The sequence below is a fragment of the Callorhinus ursinus genome, unplaced genomic scaffold (assembly GCF_003265705.2).
Source record: "Callorhinus ursinus isolate GAN/ISIS: 27379988/994484 unplaced genomic scaffold, GSC_fseal_2.0 scaffold6, whole genome shotgun sequence".
NCBI lineage: Eukaryota > Metazoa > Chordata > Mammalia > Carnivora > Otariidae > Callorhinus > Callorhinus ursinus.
This window is the reverse complement of record NW_027397068.1, coordinates 26400850-26409542: the sequence shown is the minus strand read 5'-3', so window position 1 is coordinate 26409542 and position 8693 is coordinate 26400850. Positions and strand designations below refer to the sequence as shown.

At 39.7% G+C, this 8693-nt stretch overlaps 1 protein-coding gene across 2 annotated transcripts in view; it reads left to right on the top strand.

Annotated features, from left to right (window-relative positions):
• The first annotated feature begins 506 nt into the window (after positions 1–506).
• Positions 507–8693, top strand: part of ATG5 (autophagy related 5) — a 121919-nt gene continuing 113732 nt past the window's right edge. Inside the window, exon 1 of one of the 2 annotated variants that reach the window (XM_025863308.2) lies at positions 507–770. The gene's annotated coding sequence lies outside the window, so the exon portion shown is untranslated. Of the gene's footprint in view, positions 776–8693 lie in introns of both variants that reach the window. The other variant, XM_025863317.2, reaches the window with a different exon arrangement.

Below are 8693 nucleotides of genomic sequence, written 5' to 3'. Positions count from 1 at the left end.
TCTTTAGGAGTAAGTTTTTTAATTGCTCTTATTTTCACAAACATAAAGGTATGTATGCCCTATTGGTTGAATGAGAGGGCTTCACTACTCATGTGTAGTCTTCTTCTGTTAAATACGGCTATTAATCCCTGCTGTGGGTCTGACAAAGTTGAGAAGATCAAATGAGAAAAGAAAACACTTTGAAAACCAGTATTTTATTATTATGATTCTGTGAAGCCAGGTAAGAGAGGCTGCGGTCAAGCTCTATGGGGCAGCGTCTCAGTATTTTTAAAAACTCTCTACTCTGACAGAGCTTACATTAGCCTTCCCGAACACCAACGACAACGCCAAAGGCGCGAGACTCCTCTAAAAGGGTATTAGCTGTAAACTTGCCAGGGGTTTGACCACCTAGTCATGCGCTCCGCTCTGTCTGCGCATGCTCCAGCGCGGCTCGGGCCTCCTCGCGGGGTTGGACGGAAAGCGGAGGGTGGAGTGCGGACCACGTGGGTTCCCGTGACGTCATCTCCGAGCGCCGAGGGTGACTGGACTTGCTGTGGGCTTCCAAGGCCCCGCGGCGCTGCGGGTTGTATTGGCAGGATACCGGAGGGCGGAAGTGCAGCAGGGCTCGGCTCCGACCTCCGCGCCGCTGACTTCTGCGGCTGCGCGGGCTCTCGGGATTCAGGGCTCGCGCGTCTCTGCGGGACGAGCACCCTGCCCCTCCGCCCTGCTAGAGCCCGGGATCCGAGTGTCTTCACCGGTGCGGGAAGCCGGAGAAGGAGCTGGCGTTTCTGGTAGGGTGTGTGCGACTGTGTATGTGTATGTGTATCTCCGTCTCCCCGTTTTCCTAGTGTGGGGAAATGCCTGGAGGAGAAGAGTTGGGGAGGTGCCAGGTAGGTGTGGTAAGAGGGAGGGGCGAGTGGCCGGCTAGAGGAGCGCTCCCCCGGGCGGCGGTGGCGGGTGAAGGTGGTTCCTCCAGGGGAGGTGGAGTTGGCCAGACGCCTCCGCCGAGGACCTTGGGCAGGCCGGAGGGTGTATGGACCCTGTGTGATCTCTCTCCGGGAGTATGTCAGTTCCGTACTAAAGTAGGAAGCCTAGCGTCTTATCGCAGGCTCTAGAGTTTAGTTCAAGACGTGCATTTTTCGTGGAACAGTTATTTAAATTGTAATTATTTCACAGGCAGTTCGGTTCTGTCCGAATTTAGTGGGTGTTTCCTCCAATTTCTTTTCTCTACGGCATTCATTCTCATTTTAATAATAATATTTAGTGCTAACGAAGTCATTTTCTGTTGGCAAAGAAGTTTCACATCCTTTATACTTTGGATTATTTTCAAATCATACCTGAAACTGGAGGAACGTAGGGAAATTGGATTGGTTCTAGATTTTCCTCAGGGGTGGTGAGGCACAGCATGTCTTCAGCAACAATCAGAACTCAAGAGACTATCAGACATCTCTGAACTTCCAAGGCCTTCCAGAATCCACGTGATAAATCTCAAAGTCTTTTGAGCCTTGGTACTTGCATTTGAACTTAATTGTTTGTGATTTCCATACATGGATTTGTTGGTTAAATTTTAAATTTGAAAGTTAAAGATATTGGGCTGAGGGTAGTTGAGGGGAATTTTAGAGTTTTATGCTAGATTTGAGTATGTGCTCTGATCTTCAGAGATATGCTGGTTAAAACTGGGGGAAATGAGCAGAATGGTACCATATGACTATGACTATTTAGAATAATGTACATACTCAAGTGTAGGTTTGCTTTATTTAACAAATATTGAGTGCCTGTTATGTGCCAGGCACTGAACAAAAAGTAAATATAAAAATAGTGAACAAAACAGTAAAAATTCTTGCCATCATGTAGTTCACTTTGAGGGTGGGAGGGGAAGACATTAATATAAAAATTAATTTAAGGAGCGCCTGGGTGGCTCAGGTCATGATCCCAGGGTCCTGGAATCGAGCCCTGCCTCGGGCTCCCTGCTCAGTGGGAAGCCTGCTTCTCCCTCTCTCACTCCCCCTGCTTGTGTTCCCTCTCTCGCTGTGTCTCTCTCTGTCAAATGAATAAATAAGATCTTTTTAAAAAAAAAAGATTTAAAAAATTAATTTAAAAATATGTCAGGTAGTGAAAGGTGATAGAGAGAAAGAATAAAGTCGTGAAGGGTAACAAGGAATGTCAGTGGCCTGCATAGGAAATTGCAGTGGTGGCTTTAGAAAAGATGATATTTGAGTAGAGACCTAAAAGTGATAAAGAAGGATTTCATGTGGATGTAGTGGAATGAGCCATTAGATCTACCACAAAGTCCCTGAGACAGGAGCGTACCAGCTAGTTTGGCTGGAGCTGAGTGAGCAAAAAGGAGGAGAAGTAGATAATCAGGTCAGAATGCGGCGGGTCATATACAGCCTTATAGGACTTTGTAAGGACTTTAGTTTTTACTTTGAATGAGATGGTAGGGTTTGAGTAAAGGAGTAAACTGATCTGACTGGTGTTTAGAAGGATCTTTCTGATTGCTATGTTTGTCTCTAGCAAGGGCAGAAATAATGAGACCACTTAGTAGGCCATTTATCCAGGCCTTGATCCAGTCAAGGTGACGTGGATCAGTGTGATAATAGTGATGATGGTGAGAAATGGCCAGATTCTGGACTTGTGTCTAAGCTAAAGCAGTAGGTATGAAGGGTCAAGGATGACTCCAAGATTTATGGCTTAGCAACTAGAGAACAGTTACCACTTTATGATTTGGGGAAGACCACAGAATAATAGGGAGATGAGGGAGGAAGGTCTGAAATCATTTTCTGTTTGCACATGCTGGATTTTCAAATGAAATGTCAATATTGCATAGTATCTATGAAATTGGAGCTAAGAAGAGAAGTTTGGGCTGAAGATATAAATGTGGGAATTGTTAATGTGTAAATAATATTTAAAAGCCGTGAGAGATCTCCAAAGGTGTGGTTCAAGGACTGAGTCCTGGTGCACTTCAAGATTGGCAGGAGGTTGGAGAGATTGAGGAGCTATTCCTCCAGGATGGGGGTTGGGCTGTTCATTAAACCCCCTGTTGATAACCACTCATCCTTAGTAACAGGATAGAAGGAAATAGAACGCTAGTTCATTAGCTGTGAGAGAGTGAGGAAGGAGATGCGAAAATTAGAGGAGAGAGGAGACACGAAATGATGATCTAGGACAGTGGGAGAATAAATGGACTCCGGAAATGTAGGAACGTTGGCCAGTACTCAGGGCCTACTTTTGAGGTTAGTGTTCATGAATTTAAAAGGAGACCAGCCAGCATAGAGTATTTTTAAATGTTTTCAAATTTACTCCCAGTAGTTATTTGATATTTTAAGTAATTTCTAGGTAGTTGGGGATTTTGTCAGCAGAATAGCTTCAAGTAATAGGTTAGTCTTTCTTGGTTTGTAGTGTGAAAGAGACTAGTAATTGTGCATTATATTTTTATTATACTTCCTGTGCTGTTTGCTAAATGTTATTGGCTGGGAACTTGCGTTGTTCCAGGCCTTGAATTAGTTGAAGAGAATGCAGCAGTCAGGAAATAGCCCTGTCTTCCACGAGCTTACTTCTAGTAGACTGCATCATGGGTTGTGATGTCTGTGCTTGAAAAATATTGCCTTCTAATTGGACGCATGGTGATGAAAGTGTAGTGTATCTGTGAGAGGGGAAAATATTCTTGCAAAATAATGAAATTTGCTGAATTTAAAGTGTGATTATACTGATTTGGAGAAGAGTTTAGGCAGAAAAGTTTCTTAAGTAGCTAGTATAACTTTTCAGTATATATATTTTATACATTTTTCCAATTGTTTAACAAAAATTACAGAGCCTGCTAAGTGCTAATTATGCTAATACTGAGGATACAAAGTAAATACGATTCTGCTTCGGCTGTCAGTGAACTCAGTTCATTGTGGGGATGGGCAAGAGACAGATAAGATAAACATAACTGCAATACATGGTTATAACATGCAATCTTATAGAAGTAATTAGATTGGAGATTGCTTAGTGGAAAGCTTCCCAAGAAGCTGATGTTAAGCTGACTCTTAAAAGAGGATTAAGAATTGGCCAAAAATAAGAGGACACGGGTGTTTAAGGAGACAGGTCATGGAGGCGTGAGGAAATCATGTATTAAATACATATATCATTTATTGAGTGGTCACCAGGTGCCAAACACCCAACAGCCTTGTGAAATTAGAATTATCTTCAGTTCACAAATACAAGGTTCAAAGATGTCAGGATACTAGGACACAGCTCACAGGTGGAAGTCTGGGTTTAAACCCATGTCAGTCTGATTTCAAAACCCCTTAACCTTCTGTCTGTATTGCCTGCTGTCGGCATTTAAATCTTCCCTGTTCTTGTTCTTTATCCCTCAGCCAGTTTTCCATTAACTTCTGTTCATTCTTCCTTGGAAAGACCTCATATCTGTCTCTCATCTATCCACTGCTACCAGTCTAGGTCAGGCACTCATTATTATATGCCTTAGTGTTGAAATTGCTTCCTGGCTACCCTCTCTCTGACTTGGGATCTCCTTTTGTGCACTGCTACTAGGTAGTTTTAATCTCACTGTTAGAAAACCTTACAGGCTTTGTAGGCTTGTTGGATGAAATTGAGAACGCACAGTCTTCTGTTTGGTATGCTTCATGATCTAGTTCTCACTTTACATTTACAGATTTGACAGTAAAGAAATAATAATTGCTTTTATTTCTCAGCACTTACTACGTGTCCAGTACCATGTCAAATATTCTATAGATTTTTTTTTTTGCCAGAACAGCCTGATGAATTTCATAGGTAAGGACATTGTAGTAAAGTGACTTGGCCGGGATCCCAGGTGATATTAAAACATGTCACAATATCAGCTCTTTCATTATCTGCTACTTTTCCCAACTCAGTTTCCTAAAAAATTGACACGCACATGCTCCTGCACACTTTCTGCCTTTATTGATGCTATTTTGCCCTGCTTGGAATATTTGTTGTCTTTATTCCATATTTTACCTAGTGAATATTCTACCCATTCTGCATATACTCATTCTTTTATATTCTACACATTCTTCAAGTTCCATATCTTTTAAATTCCCCTCTGAACACTATAGGGGATAGTAATATTTTTCTTCTTCCTTTCCACCCTCCTCCCTTATGAAAGCTTTCATAAAATAGCATTTAATTATAACCATGGACATTTTGGAGTTGGAAGGGATGCTGGCAACCGTATGACATAAATGAAAAAATATGAGATCTGAAATCAGAGATAAAAAAATCTTTACTGTAAGTTTATAAGTGTTGTAAAAGTAGAAGTGCAGTGAGAAAAGAAAGGTTTCACCTGAGGTATGCATAAAAGAAAGGCTATCTTGAGCTGGGTCCTAAAGGATGTTTTAAGTCAGAAGACAAGGTAGGCAAGGCTGCTTTAGGGTAAGGAACCACCAGCATGAGCAAAGCCATGGAAAAGATATGAAAGTTTATGGTATGTTTAGTAGATTGGGAGATAATATCTTCTGGACAATGCCTGAGGTTTTTAAAAAGTTGTTATTGTCACTACCATCATCATCTTGAATATCCTCAGCCTCTGCCACACAGCTGGGCATAGCAAATGATCAAATATTGATTGACTTTATATTGAGTGTTAATAGCAGTGTTCAGTTTTTTTTTTAAAGATTTATTTATGAGAGAGAGAGAGAGAGAGCGTGAGTGGGAAGGGCAGCGGGAGAGGGAGAGAGAATATCAAGCAGACTCTGCCCTGAGTGAGGAGCTGGATGTGGCACTCAGTCTTAGGACCCTGAGATCAGGATTGAGCCAAAACCAAGAGTCGGATGCCCAACTGACTGTGCCGCCCAGACGTCTCCCAGTGTTCAATTTTGAGACATGCTTATTGGTTCTGTAAATTATAGTAGACACTTTATAATACTATATTATAGGCATTGCCCTAAGTGCTTTACATGTATTAATTTTATCTATTTTATGGGGTAGTGCTGTTATTCACATTTTACAGATGAGAAAACTAAGATATGAGAAGTTAATTGACTTACTTGAGGTCACAGAGTGATAAAACTAGGTTTTGAATCCAGGCAGTCTGGCTCCATATTCTGTATTTTGAACCCCCACATTGTAGTGCCTCTCAGGAGTTAAATTTTGTTTTTCTGCTTCTGTTTTAAAAAAGATAATTTAATACATCTTTTAGTTTTATCCATGTATCAGTTTTTTGGCACATTTTTGAGTTAAGTGCATTTGCATGCTTTCTTACATAATTCATTATATGTGAATATTTATTAATATTGAAAAACTAACATTTTATGATGCTATAAATTTGGGTCTGTGTATTTTGACTCAATTAGTAGCCTTGTTTGAAGTTTTCATAAATCTGTTTAGGAATTTCTGCTGTTTTGTAAAATTTGTATTGACTACCACATGACGCCTTCAGCTGCCTTGGTTCAGTCAGATCTTCCCTGCAAGGAATGTATACATAAGAAACGGTGGTATATGGGTAATAAGGTACTGATTTATCTTTCACCAGTTTTGTACCTAAAATCCTACCTTCGAACTTCAGTAAAGTCTTAAGTTCCAGCCCAGTTTACCAAAGTTCTGCAGTGGGATTTTAGGTATAAAACCAGTAAAAGATAAGTCCATACTTCTATCACTGTTGGGGAGAGACTCCCAGAAACAAAGAGAAAAGGAAGACATTGGACACTTCTTACTGTTTCTGACACGTGAAAGGAAGAAGCAGAAGAAAATGCCATGGAAAGAAATAGCATGGGAGTCAGGTATTGTCATCTGGCAGAGTAGAGGGGAGAGAATGGAGCCATACCCAAATCCGTGATATTTTTATTTAGGGTAACCCCTGCTTGTTAATAAACAAGGCTCAATTAGTGTCCTGGACTCTGACAAATCGGATGATTATTCCTTCTTGAGAGGACAGTGGTTGGAGAGAAGGAAAGAACTTGTAGAAATGGACTTTATTTTAAAATGTGGCCATACCCACTTTAATTTTTAATTTTCTTTTGAATTATATTGTCTACCTATTTTTTTCTGAGGCAGAAAAATTATCCAGTGTGACAATATTGATAGTGACTTTCAGCTTTAACATTGTATTTCAATGTTCTTAAAATCTCTTAGGAAAGGAGCTCTTTGCCTCAAGTTTTTTTTCTTTGTGAGCGACAGAGGAATCTTAGTTGTAGCTAATGGTTAATTGGGTGTATTATAATTACAGAAACCACTGCTTACCACCTCTGTATTGGATTCAACTTTAGGTTTACTTATTTGCCATAACTTAGATTTCATTATTTCCTGTCATCAGTAAATTTATTCATAAAGAACAGTATTAATGTAATCTGTAAGTAGTGAGGTCTTTTCTATTTTCAGTGAGTTAATTTTGTGTGATATGTAAACTTGGGAATTCACTGCAGAGAAACTCAATGTGTTGTTTGAATTTGAAGTGTATCAGGGTGGAATTATATGAAGTGTGACTGTTTGTATCATTTGCTTAAAATGGTGACTTTTATGGATATGCTTTAATAAAAATTAAAACACTGTAATATGCTATAAAGAGCACTAGACTCAGTTCAGTAACTCAGTGACCAGATTTGTTATCCTGGTTTCACTGTTACTTTAGTGGTCTTGTAATGTTTATCCTGGTTTCACTGTTACTTAGTGCTCTTGTAGTGTTGGACAGATTTTTTCATCTCTTTCAGTTTATTTACCTGTAGATCCTATTGCATCCAGTTGACCTCCAAGGTGCATTTAAGTATAGTGATACAAAATTCAGAACTCTATTTGTTTTTTTTTTTAATCTTTGGCTAATTAATGGCAGTCCTGATGCACTTGGCATTGGTCAGTGGATGAGAAAAGAGAGAAAAGCTCTTTGAATAATTCAGTGTTAGTAATTGGTATTTGGCTAAACTGATATGGTTATTTAAAATGTTTTCATAGGATATGCTAGCCTATAAAGAAAAAATATATATACATAAAGAAATATATGAGTAGAAGGATATTGAATCTTAGTATCCAGGTACTGACAGTGTTTATTTCTGCATTTACTCATACTGTATATTGCATTGTTACCTAGTTGTGGAATATTAGTGCTGGAAGACAATTGGATATTGCAGAGGCCAAAAGCCATATTCTTCTGTTATACCCAGAATATTTCAGTTTGCAGATTTAGTGCCAAATTTGTGGTATAGAGAATATTTTAAGTTCAGAGTAGAAGCATTTACTACTACTCATGGTGGCAGAGGATTGGGAGCTGGGTTTGCAGAGTGGGTAGGATTTGAACAGGTGAGAGATGAGCATATTAGTCACGGGGGATGGTAGGACAGAGAGCAAGGTATTTAAATTGCCAGTTTTGCTAGAGGGTTTATTAAAAGAAGTATAGTAAATAAGATTGGAAATATTGGTGGAATCAAACCATGGACAGGATGAAATTTAGAAATTTAGGATGGAAATAGGTCTATACAAAGTCTGTACACCAGGATGTGTGTGTGTGTGTGTGTGCATTTTTTTTTTTCAAGCAAGAGCAAACTATCTAGATGGAGTAGGAGAGGTTGAATGGATTAGATGGGGCAGGTGTAATTGTGGGTATGATAGTTTGGAGTTGGCCTCTAAGGGACCATAAGGATATAGGAAGACTTCCCTTTAGATGAGCAATAGACTCTCCTGGGGCTTGAGAGAATGATACAAATATAGCTTCACTTTGGCTGTGGGTTATTAGTTGCATAAGTTAAGTTAGCACACGTAATTTTGAA